General features: G+C 41.8%; 1 protein-coding gene across 2 annotated transcripts in view; it reads left to right on the forward strand.

Annotated features, from left to right (window-relative positions):
- The window catches only part of Blcap (BLCAP apoptosis inducing factor), a 32,234-nt gene extending 18,746 nt beyond the window's left edge, over nt 1-13,488 (forward strand). For both annotated transcript variants that reach the window (XR_010047393.1, XR_001200762.3), the window contains 3 exons: nt 95-153; nt 11,136-11,213; nt 13,376-13,488. The gene's annotated coding sequence lies outside the window, so the exon portion shown is untranslated. The remainder of the gene's footprint in view (nt 1-94; nt 154-11,135; nt 11,214-13,375) is intronic.
- The last annotated feature ends 6,870 nt before the right edge of the window (nt 13,489-20,358 follow it).

Genomic DNA, 20,358 nt, shown 5'->3' on the forward strand with positions numbered 1-20,358 from the left:
ATATCCTAGCCAAGTCCATGCAGGTAGGTTGGTAAAGGTAAGTAGGGTGGGACTCTCCCTTTCTTGTGACCCCTGAATAAATGTTTCCTTGCAGGACTGGACACCTACAGGATGAGTGGATACCAGCTAGATCCAGCTGTTCATATTGGCAAAGTAGGTGACCCATCTTCCCACACATTCTCTTGACAGGACTTCCAGAAATGCTCTCTACTTCCATCCTGTATTTGTCACTGTACTCTACCTGGAACTACACCTTGCTTTAGCCTTAGTTCTACATCCAAATGACACATCCTTTGAGAAAGTTGTGGCCATAAATGTCATAGTCAGCCAGCTTAATTCACAAATGGAATCAATAGAAAAAACTTCTCCAAAAATGATGTTCAGTTCAGACTACTGATTCATTATTCACTAGAAAGAAGCGGGGGGGGGGGGGGGCTTTCCAACTTCACATTAGTACAAACACTCAGATTCAGAAATAATTTTAAAAGGTCAAAAGGAGTTAAGAGCCCATTAAATCTAGGGAGAAAAAGAAGTGAATATCTAACAAGTGTCTTGGGGAGCCCATTTAAGCTAACATACAAAAAAATGACATAAAAAAAGCATCTTTTTTTAAAAAAGTTGAAACTGTTAATTATATTAAAACTACTGTATTTCTAAGTCAAACAAAAAACAAGACGGGGGCTGGGGATTTAGCTCAGCGGCATAAGCGCCTGCCTTGCAAGCAGGCAGTCATGAGTTCGATACCTGGTACCGATAAAAATGAAAAAGACCAAAAAAAAAAAAAAACAAGACGGGTAAAATATTTGCAGGTCAATAATGTGTAAAGGAATTTACTCAAAACTTTAACGATAAAAATGAAACTGGTAACTTTTAAGTCACCTAAACAGAAGAGAAATATTTGACTTAAAAATTTTTTGAAAAGTTATTTCACTTCAGTAGTAACCAACAAGCAACAATAAAACAATAAGGAAATACAGGTTTTCACCAAGAAATTATGGGAGGAAAAGTTTCGGAATACCCCGTGTTGATACAATGACATAGGCACACTATGCATGGGGTGAGGGTTGGGGAGTGGTACATGAACTATTGTATAGTTTCTGGTAGTCAGAGAAAACAAATGAAAGTTTCAAGACAAGGTAAGTGTTCTACATATTTATACAGAAAATATTGAGTGTTTACTTTGTGTCAGGCAGGATGCTATGTTTTAATACATAAAATAAATAAGATGATCGCTGGGCGTGGTGGCTCACACCTGTAATCCCAGCACTCGGAGAGAATGAGGTGTGAGGATCGTTGCGAGTTCGAGACCAGCCTGGCGTAGGTACAAAGTGAGCTCAAGTCCAGCCTCAACTGCATAGTGAGATCCCGCCTCAAAAAAAGACAAAAAAAAAAAAAGATATGATCCTTGTTCTTGAGCATGCAAAGGGTAAGAAAGACAAACTGATAGTAAAATGATACATGGCCAGCATACCCAGAGGTATGCTTCAGACATGGGAGCAAGGGCAGCCAGGGATGGTAGTGCAAATGTGAACTCATGGGTATGTCCACTGAGAAACAGTGCAGATTGCCTTGTTCCAGGTAGAGAAGACAAAGCCTGAATTAGGGTGGGGCTAAGAGAGTGGAGAGAAGAGGTCAGACCTAGGAGGTGGGTTTAAGAGGATTTGCTAACTGGATGGTTGCTGGGGTTAAAGAAGGAAAGTTGAGGATACCTTCCCAGCTTCTATCTTGGGTGACTGCACAGATAAATGGATAGGACATCCAGGAAAAGGGGCGGCTGAAGAAGGATTATCCAGCTCAGTTTTGGACAGTTAAAGTCAATTATGGGCATTCACATGGAGATAGCCTGCAAGGAGGGTCTGGATCCCAGCAGATTCAAGCAAGACATTTGGGTTGGGACTCATAATGATTGTAATCATGGGCTTTGGTGAGCTGAATCTAGGAAAGCAGGCCAGCTGAAAAAAGAGAGTCCAGGAACAGAGCCTTATTTCCATTTAAGTGATGGGCAGAAAGAAAGGCCACAAAGGCAAAAAAAAAAAAAAAAAAAAATTTAAAGATGTGGAAAAGGTACCTGGAGCCCATGTTTTCTTAGAAACTCAAGGATGTGAGATGTTTCCAAAAAGAGCAAACAACAGACAAAAGAAAAAGACTAGTTAGATAAGGACTGAGAGCCTACTGGATGTAGTAATAAGGGGACCACTACATTCTCAGGCAAAACAGTTTTCTGTGTGAAAGATGACAGGAAATGAAAGGCAGGCAATATGACTGCTATTCTGAGAGAAACTGCTAGAGTAACAATTTGATGAGGAGACAGTTTCTAAGACAATCTAGACTATGATGAAATAAAGATAGGCACTATAGAAGACCTCCAAAAGCTCTTACTAGAAGTCCTATGAATAAATCAGAGGCAAGACCAAAGAACAAGGATGAAAAGGAAGGAAAATGTTCATTGATGACCTTGACTGGAGGTGGCATCAAGTAAGGAAGTACCTCGGCTGATCTACGCTCACAGAAATGGTGTGAGCAATCTTCCAAAGAGGAAACATGGGGATCTAGGGATGTGCTTATGAGGGAAGATGCAGAGTTCATGGAAACAAGACTGAAGACTGCCTTATCACTGACATTTTAGGAGGTGGTTCTAGCCATAGGATCTTGCTAAAGAGACTGATAAGGAAGAGCCAGAGAAGACCAAAAAAGCAAGAGTTTCAGAAGCCTGGGAAGAAAAGTTGGCAGTTGGTGCTGGACACAGAAAGGGGAGCCTGAGAACAGAAAAGGCAGGGAAAGCTAGGCCAAGAAGCCAGGGCAGGAGTTTCCAGAGGAAGAGTGCACTGGTGGGCCATATGCACAGGGAAGGCCAGGCATGCCCAAGACCTGGCCTTTGGGGACTTTGCCACCGCAGCTTTGGAAAAAAGGCAGAAGGGTGGACAACAATCTCAAGTCCAACTGAGAAAGCAGGAAGGAGCACGCAGCTAGAGGAGGCCACGGGGCCAGGAAGCCCGCCCTCACCCAGGCCACACCGGGACAGGGCAGGGCTGTGCAAGCTGAGCGTGAAGAGCAAGGACAGGCAGTGAAGGGGCCCCAGAGCAGGGGGATTAAGTGTTGAGGTAAAGGGATTAGTCGTGTTGATGGAAGAACAAAATTCAATCATGTTCATTTTACCAGGGATCCTGATCTGTGTGTTCTCCAGGAGCCTGGCTCAGCCCTCGGGGTCCTGACTGCTGCTCTGATTAGCTGTGATCTCATCCCACCTCCCCTCATGGCTGCGGTTGCCTCTGACCTTTCGGCACCTGGCAGCAGCCAGCTGGTGAGGTAGGGGCAGAATAATGATTTTCTGCCTGAAATCTTTAGTGTCTGCCATGAAGGTTTAGAAATATCTTTTTATGAAAAAGACTCTAACAACATCCAGAGAATTAAACAAGGAAACAAAGGTCAAAGTTGAAGCTGTCTGGGTCTCAGGAGATACACTGTGCTCTCACTGTAGCCCCACCAGCTCTTTATGGTTTATGTCCTGGGTTCATGGCCATTGTTTTGTCCGATCATCACAATCCCCCATGTGCCCCCAGTGAAGCTGCCAGCTGCCTTAGCCCCATTTCACAGGGAAGAAAAACTGAGTCCCAGAGGAGCAGGACAAGAGGAGGAAATGGTGAGCAATGTAGGGCATGAGGACTGGGTCACAGTCTTGACATCTCAGTGTGTCAGGAGCAGTCCTACCTGGTGGCCTTTAAACATTGTATAACTAACTATTTCTTCCACATATGGATAGAAATCAGTGGCTGAGGGGCTGGAGGTTTAGCTCAGCAGCATAAGCGCCTGCCTTGCAAGCAGGCGGTCGTGAGTTCAATCCCTGGTACCAATAAAAATGAAAAAGACAAAAAAAAAAAAAAAAAAAGAAATCAGTGCCTGGAAAGAACCTTGGTTAGCTGGCTGAACTTGGGCCTTGTGCCTCCCCTTGACAGCACTGGATACTAAAAGGCAGGAGTTGGAGGAGGGGCTCTGTGGCTTCTGTGTGATAAAGCAGCCAGGTCCCTCCCCAGCCGCATGAAACAGGGACCAAGAGATCACAAAAGGCAATACAGAGGCGTAGGGAGGAAAAAGAGGTGCTAGAAGGTCAAGATAAACCAAAACCCAGGTTTTTATTATAAGCCGTCACCAGTCCAGACCAGAGTACCTACAGATAAGAGAAAGAGAGAGACATAAGAGAGATGGGGCTAGATGGGAAATTGGAGAGAAAGCGATCAGAAACTTGTAGTAGATAAAAACCAAGAGTAATTCATGAATGGTTAACTGTTTGAGAAAGAGGGTCAGTCTCAAGGGGCATCCCATGTGTCTTGAGTAGAGTCCTGGGTAGGTACCAGGGAGGCCCCTGAGTGGGAAAAACAGCTTGGACAGCCAGTCTGAAATGCAGGAGAGTGGCTCAGGTATTTCAGGGGCCAGGGACACAGGCAGGTAGAGCCCAGCCGGCACAAGAGTCCTGGGGTTCAGGGCTCAGGAAGATATTTGACTGGAAGCACTGGTCCAGAGCCATTACCACTCAGAGTAATGGGGCCCCTGAGAAAAGTGAGGCCACCAGAGATAGAGAATGAAAGGAATGAGGCAGGATCATGAGTCACAGAGACATTTGAGGAGGCCATCAAGGAAAGGGCAGGTGACAGAGAGAAGAAAGAGTCTGAGATTTGAAAAAAACAAGTAGAAGGGTTGCCATGACAACTAAGGTAGTGAAGCATTTCAAGGGGAAAGTAATCAACACTGTCAAATACAGCAGTGATTTCCAACAAGTTAAAGACAGAATTTTTCCTTTGAATTTCATGATTAGCTAACGTCTTACTACCTTAATAAGAGCATTTTAGGACAGTAATAGGGACAGAAACTGAAATAAAGTTGATACGTGGAGAGGGACTTGAAGTTGTCCGTAAGAGTCCTATAAGGACCTTAGAAGAAAGACTTAAAGAGGTGAATTATGGGGGTGGCAAGGTTGAAGCTAGGAAAAGAGAGCAAGTTCATCGGCAGACATCAATTCCCAATGTGATGTGTTGAGTGGCAAACGCTTATACATTCTGCATATTCTAATTTAGCACCTACTTTGTGCCTGGCAGGGCGCCTAGAACTGTGCATACTTTGTGGGGAATGAATTAAGACAGGCAGAATCTTTGTTCTAGTGATGTCGGCATAGTAAATAGCAAGGGAAGAAGACATAACCAGACTCTGACATTCTACAGCACTGCAAAGGGAAGACCTCAAGTAGGGTGGACAGCAAGGGAACCTGCCCTGCTCTGACGCGGAGAGGCTTCCCTGAGGAGGCGGTGTTCTAAAGCAGCTTTTGTAAAGGAGGAAGGAGGTCGCTTGATGAAGCAAATTGAAGTATAGAGTGAAGAAGGGCAGGAAAGAGCAGAAAGGGAGCCAGTTAAGGGGAAGTCAACTAAGGAAGGGGGGGGGGGAGCAAGATTCATGCCTTTTTAATTCTAATCTTGAAGGAAAGATGCTGGCATATGACTATTCTGAGGGTAAAGAGCCTGAGTAATTGAGTGATTACGGATGGAGACAATTAGTGAAATGACCTCCCAAAAGACTAAGATCAAGTGTGGAGGTGGATAAATTAGTTTGGGGCAATAATAATGTGTTTGACCAAATAGAGCAAAATTAAATTATTTACCTTTTAGAGAATAAAGTGATCTTTTGGGAGCTTTTATCTAACCTGTGTATTGCCTACGTGTCTGATTAACACCAGCTTTATCCTATCTCATGACTGGAATCATGTATTATTTTTTGTTTTGCTTACTACCTAGCAACAGGCATTGAGCCCTTTGCGTAGAAATTGTATTTTCTGCCTTACAATAGGATATCAAAAGTCAACATCCAAACTTCTTTTGACTAAAAATAACACTTCTATGACAACCTTCCAAAGGCTACAATGCTAGAAAAAATTAAGGCATTAAGTCTTGGGTGGCAGGGGCTTTAGGAATCTCCCCTACCCTCCATCCAAGTTCTGTGCCGTTTCTCCATGCTCAGCTTCATCATCTCATATAACCTTCCCATCTCCCCGCAAGAATCAGAATTACTACATTTCATAGTGGAGGGAAAGGAAGCCAAAGAACAAACGTGCCTTATCGTGTTAACAAAGTGGTAGGAACTTGCAACAGTCCCTGTTCCCTGGACCAGACTAAGCTGGAGAGAGAAGGAAGAGGCTTTGCAGTCCCTGTTGGCAGCCCTTGGAGAAAGTGGAAGGCCAAGTCTGCCGGCCCTGCCCAACATATTTAGATGTCCCATCAAGTGTCCTGTCACACTGTTGATGGAAGCAATAGCAGGCCTCTCCATGTACACAGACATTCTGTACTTGCATTGAAAACGTCTATCATTGTTTCATATGTTTAAGTCAAAACCCATCTGAAATATATTTCCATGTATGATGTGACACAGATTTAATTTGATCTTTTTTCAAATGGGTGTCCAGTTTGCTAAGCACCTCTTACTATTCCAACCCTATCTTTTCTCCCAGTTTTCTGTATCTATGCTCTTCAGCTCCATTCATCTGTTCGTCTATCTCTGAACCAATACCACATTTTTAAGAGCAGACCTTTATAAAGTACCTTACTACTTGATAAGATAAGCTGCTCCTCTATGCCTAATACGCTTTTTAAAAAATATTTTGGTTATATTGCACATTTTACTTTTTCCACATGAATGGAAAAAGTCCTGTTGGAATTTCCAGTGATACTGCACTGGAGGGAAAAAAACCATCTTTAGAGTATCAGTTGTTCTCATCTGTAAATATGGTATCTGTCCACTTATGTCAGAGTCTTACTTGTTTTGTTTTGGATTTAATTTAATCTTGAAGGATTAAAAAATAAAGGCTGGTCACTTTTATCATAAAAGTTTTTCACCTTTTTTTTTTTTTTTTTTTTTTTTTGTCTTTTTATCAGTACCGAGGATCGAACTCACGACTGCCTGCTTGTAAGGCAGGCGCTTATGCCACTGAGCTAAATCCTCAGCCTCCAACTTCTGAGTTTTTCACATTTCTTAATGGGTCCATTCCTACATACTTACTAGTTTTGTTACTTTTATGAGTGAATAAACTTTCCCTTTCTTTCCTTTTACTTTCCAAATTTTAATCAATTTCCTAATCACTACACTTCATTCACAGACAAACAGAATAAATGTGTTTTGTCCCTGGACACATAAAATACCACATAGCACACACATAAATCAAGTCTAATTGGTTGGAAATGTATTTAAATTTTGAATTAAATTTTAATTATACAAGTAATACATGAAGGGCTGGGGATTTAGCTCAGCGGCATAAGTACCTGCCTTGCAAGCAGGCGGTCGTGAGTTTGATCCCCGGTACCAATAAAAAAGAAAAAGACAAAAAAAAAAAAAAAAAAAAAAAAAAAACAAAGCTTACAAGTAATACATGAATATGAATATATTTTCTTTTAAATAAAATCAAGAGCATTATAGATAAAGAAATCTACTAGTCTCCTCGATCTCTGCTGTAGCAGAGGGGAGCTTCTTTTAAGAATTTGCCATTTGTCCACATTCTTTTCCTCCAGCCCTTAAAACATAATTCTGCTCCACCGTTGCTTCTGTTTGTTTGCAAAGATGGAGTGATCTACACAGGGGAGGTGCTGAGTTTCCTGCACCCTACGGAACTTGCCTCGCATGGCCCTTGCTGTCTCGTCTCTCTCTCCAGTGCTCTTTTCAGCAGCTATAAGGCATATGTCAAAACTGATTGTATAGTTGGAGCCTATTAAAATTTTTCCTTTAAGACATAACTGTTAGAGCATCCCTGTGTATGCCCCTTGGCTCATGTATGAGAGTTCCCTTTGACAGATACTTGGAATTCATGGGTCATAGGATAAAACATCTTAAATTCTACTACAAACTGCTAACATGTTCTCCAAAGTACCTTTTAACTCAGTCTCTCTCTAGAACATCTCCAGGTTTTACATGTTAACTAATCTGATGGATAAAAAATAGGTATCTTTTATCACTTTGCGTATTTTTAAATTACTAGCAAGACTGAGATCTGTGTATTTTCTACTTATGTTTGTTCCTTTGAGTTGATATGGCCATATCCTTTGCCTATGACCTATTTTTAAGATAGTTTATCCTCTCATTACTAATTTTTAGGAGTTACATGTTAAGTACGTTGTTACACATATGGCAAATATTTTCTATATTGTGATTTTCATCATTTAAATAGTGTCTTTTATCTTAGGTTTGGCAACCTGGAAAAGGCCTGTCTACATCAAGGTCATGGCATTTTTAAAATTTATATCCTCATGTAGCTTACATACATATTTAAGCCTTTTATGTCATATACAAAAATGTAAAATAAATATATGTAAATATTATTAGTAATTCAAAATTGCTACATTTGTCTGACATTAAATCCCACTGCAATTTTGTCGGGGCTCTTTCTGGTCCACTGATCTGTTTGCCTACTCCTAAGCTTGATAATATGCTTTGCTAACTGGCCGTACAACTCTCACAGTCTTTGTTGTTTTTGCAAAATCGTTTTATCATTCTTGCATTTTAAACCCACTACATGCATTTTAAAATTAACCTGTCAAATTTCAAGAAAATTTCTGCTGGAAAATGTTATTGGGATTACATTGAGCTTATGGATAAATTTGAGGGAAATCGACATCCTTATCATACTCTTCCTATCAATGCATATTGCTTTACTTGTAGTTCAGGTCATCTTTTATGTTTTTCAGAAGTTTTGGTTTTCTCTGACTAAGTCTTACCTATCTCTTGGTAAATTTATTCCTAGGTATTTTAAAGGTTTTGCTGTCAGCTCTAAATAGTCCCTTCTACTCTTATTGTTTGGCCCTTGTTTTTTCTTATTCCATTTCAGCTTGTTTGCTAATCACTGAGCTTGATTTGCATACACACACAAGCAAACATTCTTCTTCCCTGGGCACAAATGTCCACACAGCCAAACACAAAAGGCCAGCAAAACTGGCTGAAAATAAATTAGAATCTTTTCAAATTATACTTTAATTAAATGAGTGAAGGATAAATACATTCTCCTTTTTAAAAATAGAACACTGTAAATATGGCTGCAGCAGCCCTTTGGCCTGTGACTTTGGGTTTTTTGCCCTCCACAGAGGTAGACCACTGTAAGGGTGTTATTATCTCCCTCCATACTACTACACAGTAAAGTGTTGATGTATGCGTTGTGAATAAAATTTCCCACATTACTGATGTTGTATAGCACCCTCTAGTTTTCACTTAATCTTTCCAGATAATTGCAATTTAAACTTTATAAATCTAATGGGTAGAAAACATGATTATTTCTTGACTTAATTTGTGTTTTTGAGTAAGTGCTCATGCTGTAAGCACTCTTAGTCGTTTATATTTCCTCCTTTTGGGTCACCTGTGTATATCCTTTGTTCATCTTCCTACGAGGTTGTCCTTTTATCAGTTTTTGAAAATTGTTTATACATTATTTGTTACAGTATTAAGGATTAAACCCAAATCCTTGAACAAGCATTCTGCACTAAGCCCCTTTTTTAATTATTTTAAGACAGAGACTCACAAAAAATAAATTAACAAATAATTTTTTTTTTAAAAAGACAGAGACTCATTAAAGTTTTCAGGGTGACCTCAAGCTTAAGATCTTGTTTCTTCAGCCTCCTGAGTATCCAGGATTACAGTTATGAGCCACAGTATCCAGCTTTTATGGTTTTTTGGTGTTTTTTTTTTTTTTTTAATTAGTACCAGGGATCGAACTCATGACTACCTGCTTGCAAGGCAGGTGCTTATGCCGCTGAGCTAAATCCCCAGCCCCGCTTTTATGTATTTTTGATACTAATTCTTCATGTGTTGTATGCATACTGCACAATTCTCCATCATTCTCACCCTTGCTGACCCTCAGCTATATTGTCTCTTTTATTACTGAGGTTTTTCTTTGTATTTCAAATTAAGAAACTTACCTTGCTTTTGAAGAACCTCCTATGTGAAGATCACAACCATTTTATCCTGAAATTTAGTTTTCTTTCTTGTGTTAAATGTTATATTATTTTCACTTTTCACATTTAAAGATTTACTGAAAATTGGATTGCTAAAGTACTGGTGTTTAATAATTTGACAACTAAGCTTCTCAATATATTGAATAATTTGTCATTTCACCAGTGACTTAAAATTGCTACCATTGTCTGACTCTAAATCCCAAAGCTGGTCTATGTCAGGGCTCTTTCTGGTCTATTGATCTATTTATCTTCTGAGCTTTGCTTTTCTAACTGGAAAGACAAATTCGTCTCTCTTGGTTTCATAAAATTGCTTTGGTCATTCTTGCATTTATCTCACCTTTTAAATTTTAGAATCAGCCCATCAAGTTTTAGAATTTTCACTGGAATTTTACCTGAATTTATGGATAAATTTCAGATAAATTAACATCTTTATCATAGTCTTCCTATTAATGCATATTGTTCTACTCCCAGTTCAGATCATCCTTTTTGTCTTTCAGAGAAGTTTTATGGTTTTCTCTGGCTAAAGTCTTGTCTCCTTCTCGGTAAATTCATTCCTATGTATTTTAAAGGCTTTGCTGCCAACTGCAAATAGTCCCTTCTGCTCTTATTTGTTTGGCCCTTGTCTTTCCATATTCCATTTCAACCTGTTTGCTAATCACTGAGTTTGATTTGCAGATGCACACAAGCAAACGTCTTCTTCCTTGGCCACAAACATGCATGTATGGCCAAACAGAGCCAGCATAATTGAATTATTAGAATCTTTTCAAATTATACTTTAATTAAACAAGCAAAGCATGAATATATTTTCCTTTTTGCAAGTTGAATAAAATGAATATAGCTACAGTTCCACACACTGAAGTCCTAATTTTCCAGACCCTTCACAATTTGGCCACCCTCTGAAGTTCTGATAGCCCACCCCTTCCACAATTTTATGCATCTCCTTCCCCAAAATAAATGATATTAATATGGATATAGGTGTTTTGAATGAGTTGTACCACAGTATTGGAATTTCATTGTAGGCTGCATTTTCTTACTTAAGCTTATATTTTTACAATACATCTCTGTTGATACATAAAGCTCTTCCTCTTTAATAATGGTATTGTATTTATTCCCATATTTGTCCTAAGTGTCATAAACATTTGGTTACTTCTTTTTCTGTCTCAGCTGTTCACAGTGCTAAAGAGAGCAGCTTTGTATGGCCTACTCTGTGATGCCGTTGGTTGGAGATGGAGTGGTGGAATGGTAGGTCTCAAGTTTTAGTTTTAGTTTTAGTTTTAGTTTTAATAAGCATTACCAAGGTGCCCTTCTTGATTTCTGTACCATTGAAACCTCCTGCCAAAGGGTAGGAGAGGACTCAGATTCTTGGACTTTGCACTTGTCTTAAATATTTGCCAATCTGATGGTTGAAAAGTTAAATCCCCCTTTAAATTTGTATTTTTCTGTTTGCTAGTGAGATTTTCATATGTGTATTGAACATTTGTATTTTCTGAATTGCCTGTTTGTTTTTGCTCATTTTAAACATTGGGTTCTCTTTAACTCATTGATTTGTATAACCTTCTAATATAATCTGATATTAATCTTTGGTGATTATGGTCAAATATTTTCTCCCAGCCTGCTGTTGCCTTTAATTTTTTACAGAATCTTATTTTAGACAGAAGTTATTGTGCCAGGGATATAGTACAGTGGCATACCACTTGCCTGAGAAGCACAAGGTCCTGAGTTCAATTTCTAATACCAGATATATACCCATCTTTCCCCCTAAGATTGAAATGTAGTTTTATTTTCTAATTTATAATTTTTCTGTCTAAAATAGATTTTTATGATTGACTTGAAATATCTAGCCTTTGTCTAAATGAATAGTCAGTTACCCCAACATGCTGGTGTGGAGTGAGGCTCCCTTATAGACTGAGACTAGGTGATCCTGAGGCCTCTGGTTTTTTCCTACCAATCTATTGGTTTTTGTCATTACCAGACTATTTTATTTGCTATAGCTTTTTACCATTTTTTACTTTCTGTTAATTAAAATACAATTTATTCTGCTTCTCCTTGAGAAGCAGAGCTCACTCCTTCATATGAGTTTTAAAGCCCACTCATCAAGTTCTATCCATTTACAGATTAATTTTGGAGAACCTGACACCAGTAAATGCTATGCTGTTCAGTGTATGAATCCAGTGGTTCTCTGCACTTATTCCCACCACCCATGTGTCCCTTGCACCCATGGACAGTTTTCCCCATAAAGAACTTGCTCATTTCCTAATGGGCTTATTTCTATAGTTTTTATTATTGTAATGAGGTTTTTTTAATTTTTGCACTCTGTTTTCCTTTTGGTTGCCACATTTCTTTTTAATTTGCTTTCTAATCACTGTACTTCATTCACAGGCACGCACAAAGTAAACATTCGTCCTCCCTTGGCACAAACACACTGCATGGCCAAGCACACAGAGCCAGCATAATTGGCTGAAAATGAATGGGAATTTTTTCAAATTAAAACTTAACGACACAAGCAAAACATGAATACATTGTCATTTAAAAAAAAAAAAAAAGAAGAAGAACACTGCAACTGACACTAAAGTCCCTTCTGGCCACCCACTGTCATCCCATTCCCTCCTTCTTCCCCAGAGGTAGCCACAGTAATGGGCTCAGTGTGTACTTATCTAGAGCTTTCTAAAAACCTGTAAATACATAGGTAGGTACCCACAGGAAATACATGGTATAGTTGTATCAAGTAATGAGAATTTTTCCTTTTCAGTTTTCATTGATATTCAGTTTTCATATTGAGTGAATTTTATTATGGTTACAGCATAGAATGTCAGTATTATCATCTATCGGAATAAGAAAGAAAAGACACAGAAGTTGAGAAATAGCAGTGCAGAAAACAGGCAGGGACACGAGTGGGGAAGTGAGGTCTTCTGTGGCCACACAGGGAGTGAAGGGGCTAGAAAATTTCTTAAAATTAAAAAGATAACCAGAAGACTCACTTAAAACTGCGTTGGGAGACACAAGGGTGAAAAGGAGTGACCCAGAATTGACCCAAAGCGTAGTCTGTCACATGGGATGGTCGTGACTCTTATGAACTAGGAAAAGGGTATATAGCAGATGCTGTTTAGAGAACTCCCAGGGCCCAGTTTGACTTCGAAGAGGCCACTTTCAGTCACTTCAGGGAAGCGCTTGTCTCCATACTCATAGAAATGTACCGGGAGTGGTTTCTTGGCTGTCACTTTTCTGTCCCATCTAGATGCTGTTGGATGAAAACATGGAACATAGAGCTCTGACAACCATCTTGTGACCAGGAGAGAAAGGCCAGGAGACTTGTAGCTCTTTGTTAATTGAGAGCCCAGAATACCTGAAACTGCTGACTTCTGAACGTCACATATTTGCCTTTTTTTTTTTTTTTCTGGTACCAGGGATCGAACTCATGACCGCCTGCTTGCAAGAGAGGTGCTTATGCCGCTGAGCTAAATCCCCAGCTCCGAACTTCACATATTTGAAATAAATAAATGTGCTAATTGTTAAGCCACTTGTAGGCGTTCTGTTCATTGCAGTGAAAATATTCTTTCTAATGCAAGGGAACCAAGAACTACAGCAGTCAGCTCAAGGAGAAGGGCTGCACACACAGGGGAGTTTGGAGGCCTCTCACCCACCTCTGCCTCCATCTCTGCATGCTGGCCTTGCCATCTCCTACATACTGGAATTGGAAGCCATGAATGTTTATGTCATTCAGGGTCACAACTACAAAGACACCAGATGGATACGTAGGCACTTGCCTGAGAGACCATACTAATCAGTGCCAATTAACTACTCACTGTTTCATCTAATATCTCTGTCTACAGTGTCCTCCTCTGTGCAGGGAGGATAATAACAGCACCAGCTTTAGCACATCATAGAGTCAAAGGTGATGCCTATAAAATCCTTAGCCCGCAGCTCCCACCTAGTAAGCGTACCATAGTGTTAGCTACAGAAATTTGGGGAAAGGCTCCCATTGACCCAGCCCAAGTCAGGGCCCACCTTTAGCCAAAGCATTAATGGCTGACAAAAGTAGATTATATAATCAGAAGATGAAATCCCAGTCAAATAGGTTGGTGTATAGAGTGCTTTCCCAGGAGGCCTGAGACTGTTCTAGAGAAAGAAAACAGTAGATACAACCCGTCATCTCTCTGGCTTTGGCAGAAAAGGGTTTCAAGGGGGCCTAGCAGCCTCGACTGGGGAGAATACTCAAAGGGATCACCCAGTGATAAGTGATACAGCCTGAGCTAGCAGTCTGGGTGGAGAGGAGGCAGAGGCAAGGCAAGCTGAGAGGCGGAAATAGGGGCACATGCCAGCTACACAGGGAGAGAGGATGCAAAACTGAAGATGGCCCTGGATGCTGGCCCAGAATGGCTACAGTCTTGCCAAAGGAGCCGCTTTAATACTCCACTCACTTTTCCCACCCCACCACCAGCACCTCATTCTGTGCAGCTGCACAAAACTTACTGTTACTTCAGGGTAAACAAAGTCCCATCTAGACTTACGATAAATCTCTCCATGTAGAATCTTGATTCACTTCCAGTTCTCTGCTTCCCACTATGGCACCTTCTCTTTTCCTGGCACTTTTTCCATGCTCCCCATCTTCTTCTGGCAGGTGTTCTGTGTTTTAGGAGCTTCCATTTTGCCCTGGCATGATGGTCGGATGCCTGGATAGTTACCATCATTTATTCACTGAGCCAAGGTGGATCCATCCTGACCATAAAGGCATTTCCAAGGGCAGCACCTGCTCTCATCTGCTCTCCAGACCCTCACCAGAACCACCAAGCAAGGAGACACAAGCAGACCCTACGCCCACTGGGGCTCCCAGCTTCTCCTGCCCCTGCTGGGAGCCTTTGGTCTCCCAGGCAACACCTGAGGAGCCAGGGAGCAGTCCTGTCTTCATGAGGATGTCCCAAATTTAGTGGGGTGGGGGAAGAGCTAGGATCTACTGTTAGTTATATCTCTTTATGATCCTTCTACTAGCTAGTCAGACTTTTATTTCCTTTTAGTCAGAAAGAAGTTGCTTCGTTTCCCGGTCAGGGAACCATAAAAAAAAAAAAAAAAAGAAAGAAAGAAAGAAGTTGCATTCTTCCTTATGTACTGTTTATGGCATCAATTTCAAGTTCTGAGTCCCTCAGATATTTTCTCCTTACAAAAGCCTCACTACTGCAATCAAATATCCTATTTTTGCTATAGATTTCAAGAGACTATTTGAAACCACTGACTTTCTCACTGCACTCACGGTAACACCCCAGATCATCCCCAAAGCTCTGACTGACTCAGGAGAGTGGGCAAGACAGCTGGTAAAGGTGGGCACCAACAACTGCCCTCCCTGTATATCTGTCCTCCTTACCCCAACAAGAGGAATGTAACTCCCCTCCCTGAGGATCTAGGACATGTTAATGACCTTGGCAACAGAATATAGCAGAAGAGACATTGTGGGATTTGTGAGACTAGGTTATAAGAAGTCCTGATCTTAAAATTCTTGATCTTGCAATACTCCCTCCTGCAGCTGAGCTGCTTTGCTATGAGAAACCCCACTGAAGCGAACCCACATGTGCTACACCAATCCATGGCACACCAAGCTCCCAGCCGACTGCCTGCTGTGCTAGAGCTTTCTTGGACATTAAACCAGTTGTGCCTTCAAAGGATTCCAGCCACAGCTGCCATCTGACTGTAACTACATAAGAGATTTTAAGCAAAAGTCACTCAGCCAAGCCCTGTCAAATCCCAGAATCATGAGAAATAATAAATTATGTTCTTAAATCACTAGAGTTTAGAAGTTATATATTATGACAGTAATGGGCATGGACAGTAATGAAATATGTATGTGTGGTGTGTACCATATCAATAATATGTTAGCTATCCTACCACACAGTATTTAAATAGGCTGTTATGCCAGTATGGTAAGTTATGCCCAGAACTTTCCAGAAGAGGTGATCATTTGTCTGACTTCTTAAAATGAGCAAAAGTGAGTCAGGTAGAGGGGGCTGGACAGACGTTGCAGGTGGAGGGAACAGCATAAGTGAAGTCTTGGAATTGAGGACAAGAGCGATTTTGAGAGTATCTAGTATTTCTGGAATATAGAGGAAGGAAGCAGGGAATGGGACTTGTGAGACTGAAGAAGTAAGCAGAGCTCAGCCTTGCGAGGCCGGGATGGTACCCATGTCAAGGAGTCCGGGCACTCTCTTTAAGCCAGTGGGCACTCTGGAAAGATTTTACACTGTAGAGATATGTTCAGATTTGTGATCTTGGCCAAGCATGGTGATGTATGCCTGTAATCCCAGCTCTCTGGGAGATTGAAGCAAGAGGACTGCAAGTTCAAGCCTGCACAACTTAGTACTTAGTAAGACCCTGTCTCAAGTTGTTAAAAAGGCTGGTGATGTAACTCACTGTGAAGACCCTGAGTTCAGTCCTCACTAACACACACACTCAATAAAAGAGATTTTTGGTTTGGGAAGATTACTATGGAGGCAAATATAAAGGCCACATTTGGAGGTGACAGTCTCTAGGTAGAGACTGAGATTATTATTTGTGGCATATCAACTTGAGAAGAACCAAATGATTGAAACATAGTCTACAAACTGAGATGGTAAACCCCACCGCAAATATGGGTGACAACTAATAAGCTTGTACCCTGGACAGAATAAAAAGGAAAAGAAGAAAGAAAGCCATCTCCCTTTTTCTTCTTCTTTGGAGTTCCAGTCTTCACTGTTGCCTTTGGACATTTGTCTCCAGTTCTCTCAGGGTTCCAGCATAGATTCTTCAGCCTTCCAGCACAGACTCTGTGGCTTTCAGGCATGAACCACCCAGACTGCAGTGAGCTCCGGGCCTTTGACCTTCTGCTGGACTCCCTGGCTCTCTAGCGCACAAGCGACCATTTCACATTTTTCCACCTTGAATCCATAGGCAGTCACTGTGAGCCTACTTTATAAAATCATATATATAATTATAGTTACATATATAATTGCATATAATTATACATAGTTAAATGTAGAAGTATATACAAAATCTGTTCCTTTCATGAATCCTAATGGATACAGAGACCAATTCAGAAAAGAAACTCAGAAATGTATACTGCTTGCCTGGTGTGGTGGCACATCCCATCCCTGTAATCCCAGCACTTGGGAGCCTGAGGCAGGGGAATTGCTATGAGTTCAAGGGTAGCCTGGGCTACAAAATGAGTTGAAGGCCAGCCTGAACTGCATAGCAAGACCCTGTCTCAAAATGGGGGGAAACACACACACACACACACACACACACACACACACACACACACACGAAATGTATACTGTTTGTTGACTGTTTGAAAGATAGCGGGTAGAGCTGAGAATAACTGCCATGTGTTTTGGGCAGGTTTTGATGAATGCTGGGGAGGTGTTAGAAATGGGAACATAGCATGTGAATCAGCTTTAAGGGAACAACAGTGGCTCAGCTTCAGAGAAGCAGAGCTGAGGGACCAGAGGCACAGGAAGATTCCTGGGACTCAGGAAGAGATTCAGCTAGAGGGACCAACCCTGGGACAGAGGAAGACAGGAAGGAAGGCCAGAAAGGCCAGAAGTGAGTGAGACCAACAGAAATGTAAAGAGAGTGGGAGAGGGCCTAGGACAAAAATGAGACAGAGACATTATAGGGGCCAATAGAGATGTGGGCAGGCAACAAAGAGAAAGAGGGGCCTGAGAAACGCAAAAGCAACCAAAAGAGGGGGTTGCCTTGGCAACCAAGATAGTGAAAGGTTTCAGGGAGAAAGTACACAAGGAAACTATATGCCCTGAATCTCAGAAAAATAAGCAAACAAAGTCCTTTGAATCTCGCAATCAGAAGGCCATTATGGTAGGAACTGTACTGAGGGTGAGGAGTAAAAGCTAGCACCCAGGGATGATGGGGTGAATCGGTGGAAGAGAGGCAGCCACCTCCTCAGAGAAGACCGGATGACTAGAGGAGTTCGGGGCAGCAAGAAAAACATGGGTGATTAAAGGAGGGTTTTGAGCAACAAGAGAGAACTTAGAATTTTCTGGTCTTGAAAGAAGCCTCCAAAAGACAGAGCACGATGAAAAGAAAGATCTAAAAGTGAGAGAAAAGAGGTGTTGGGCTGCACAGTTTGATGACCACTGGTGCCCATTCTGCATATTCTTCACTGGCCCCTCGAGTGTTCTCTGCCCTTCCCCATCGGGTTCTGTGTCCCAGGTGGCTGACGTAAGCACCATCCACACCCTTGGTCCCCTGGCATCTGGGTGAACTTAACCAATGAAGACACCAGCAAGAGATTGGATGGAAGGAGGAGTGACGACCCTGGCAGCCTCCCTAGGGGCTGTGGATGGGAAGGGTCTATGGTGCCTTATTTGGGGCCACAGATATGGTCCCTTTCCTACTGCTTCAGTTTTCTCTCCATGTAGTGAAAATCACACCCTCCTCTTACCTCTTTAGGGTTAGAAGTGTGATGACTTCCGGCTACTGCTCAGCCTGGGCACCTTATCATCTCTGGAACCCTGAGCCACAAACCATTCTACCAACAGTCCTTTTCTTACGTGAGTTTCAGGCAACTCATTTGGCATGCACTAAATGATTCTACCAGATCTCAACTGGGTCAGCGAACTTGTTTGTCCAATCTCTGTGACGATAAATATAGTAGGAAAATGCATCAAGTTGAACAAAAATGGACCTGCTGTCTGCCTTCATGGGGCCGGCAGTACAGCAAGGAAGCCAGTGTTATTCATGAACATAAAAGAGGGCCATAACTTTACTTACGTCTTGCAAATGTATTTTTACATAATGTTTACATTCCTTGTGGGAAGTCAGTATGTGTCCATGACACAGAAATCCATAATTTTAAACTCTGCAGGTGCCATAGAGAAACCTTTCCAGGTCAGGAAGTGAAACTTGGCCAGAGGAGTGAAAATTAACTAGGAATGAAAGGAATCCACAAGGAAGCCTTGAGCAGCAGGATGGTGGTACCTTCTAAAAGCTAGAAGGCTATCGTGGTTGAGGCATTTATCAATAAGAAAGATTGTACAAAAAAAATAACTCAAAAGCATTAAGACAATACAGAGATTTATTATCACACATAAAGAGAAGTCCCAAGAGAGGCAGCTCGGATGTTATCAGGGACCTGGACATTGTCATCCCTCAGTTTCCCCATCTTCTATAGTCACCACAGGGCTATGGTCACTCCCGATGTTGTATTTACCATATCAGTAGCAGCGAAGAATGACAGGAGATGGTTTTTCCTTATATGTCTTTTAAAGGGCTAAGACACCTTTCAGAGAACCCCGCCAACACCACAACTGAAGACTTGCACTGATCAGATTGGCATCAGATGCTCACTCATTAGCCAGTCATTGGCAAAAGAAACAGCTGACGGGTCAATCATGATTCATCACCCTACAAAGGCCAAGCCTAGCTCCCGGAAGGGCATGGAGAAGGAGGTCAAGAACCAAGAAAAAATAACTGTTGGGTAGGAACTATGTTGGAATGGGCATGTCGTATGGCCAGGCAGGAGAAGTTAAAAGTAGACATTTCTCTTAGAGCTGGTGAAAGGTTTTCAGTAAGAGGACAGGCATAGGTAAGCTGTACATTTTAGAAAGACCACTTTGGTTGTGGATTGGTTTAAAAGGGGGAAAGAAGGGATTTAAATAAAGCAATTGACAGATGACTGCAGTGGCCATAGAAAGAGGTGATGGCTTGGCTGAACTGCTGGTGATGATGATGGAGATGGCTAGGAGGTACAACCCTCTCATAGGCATTGGGAGAGAGCAGTAGGAGACTCCTGGGGGACTGCCACGGTTCCCCACCATGGTGGAGCTGTCATCCTCTAAACAAGAAGCATAAAAGAGAACAAATTGGGAGAAGAAAGATTAGAAATTTGAATGCAAAAAGATCAGGTGAAAGGAGAATAACAAGAATTGCATGTTGTTGAGATGAGTGGTTGATCAAATGGTCTGGGACTCAGGGGGAAATCCTGGACTGGAAATGGATGAGGGATCAGTACAGAGAAAGACGGAGTGTGGGTCCATGGAAAGACAGAGCTCCAGGGAGGCTCCATGGATATCACTTTTGGGGGATTAGTCCCAAGCTTTAGGGTTTCATGAAGTTGAGTAGGCCAGAGCCCATAACCTGGGCACACCAACAATGGCAGTTGGTGCTGGACACAGAAAGGGGAGCCTGAGAACAGGAAAGGCAGGGAAAGCTAGGCCAAGAAGCCAGGGCAGGAGTTTCCAGAGGAAGAGTGCACTGGTGGGCCATATGCACAGGGAAGGCCAGGCATGCCCAAGACCTGGCCTTTGGGGACTTTGCCACGGCAACTTTGGAAAAAAGGCAGAAGGGTGGACAACAAGCAGCTGGAGGAGGCCACGGGGCCAGGAAGCCCGCCCTCACCCAGGCCACA

The sequence above is a fragment of the Cavia porcellus genome, unplaced genomic scaffold (assembly GCF_034190915.1).
Source record: "Cavia porcellus strain 051 isolate PalLab524CR breed Dunkin Hartley unplaced genomic scaffold, mCavPor4.1 scaffold_5, whole genome shotgun sequence".
Taxonomy (NCBI): domain Eukaryota; kingdom Metazoa; phylum Chordata; class Mammalia; order Rodentia; family Caviidae; genus Cavia; species Cavia porcellus.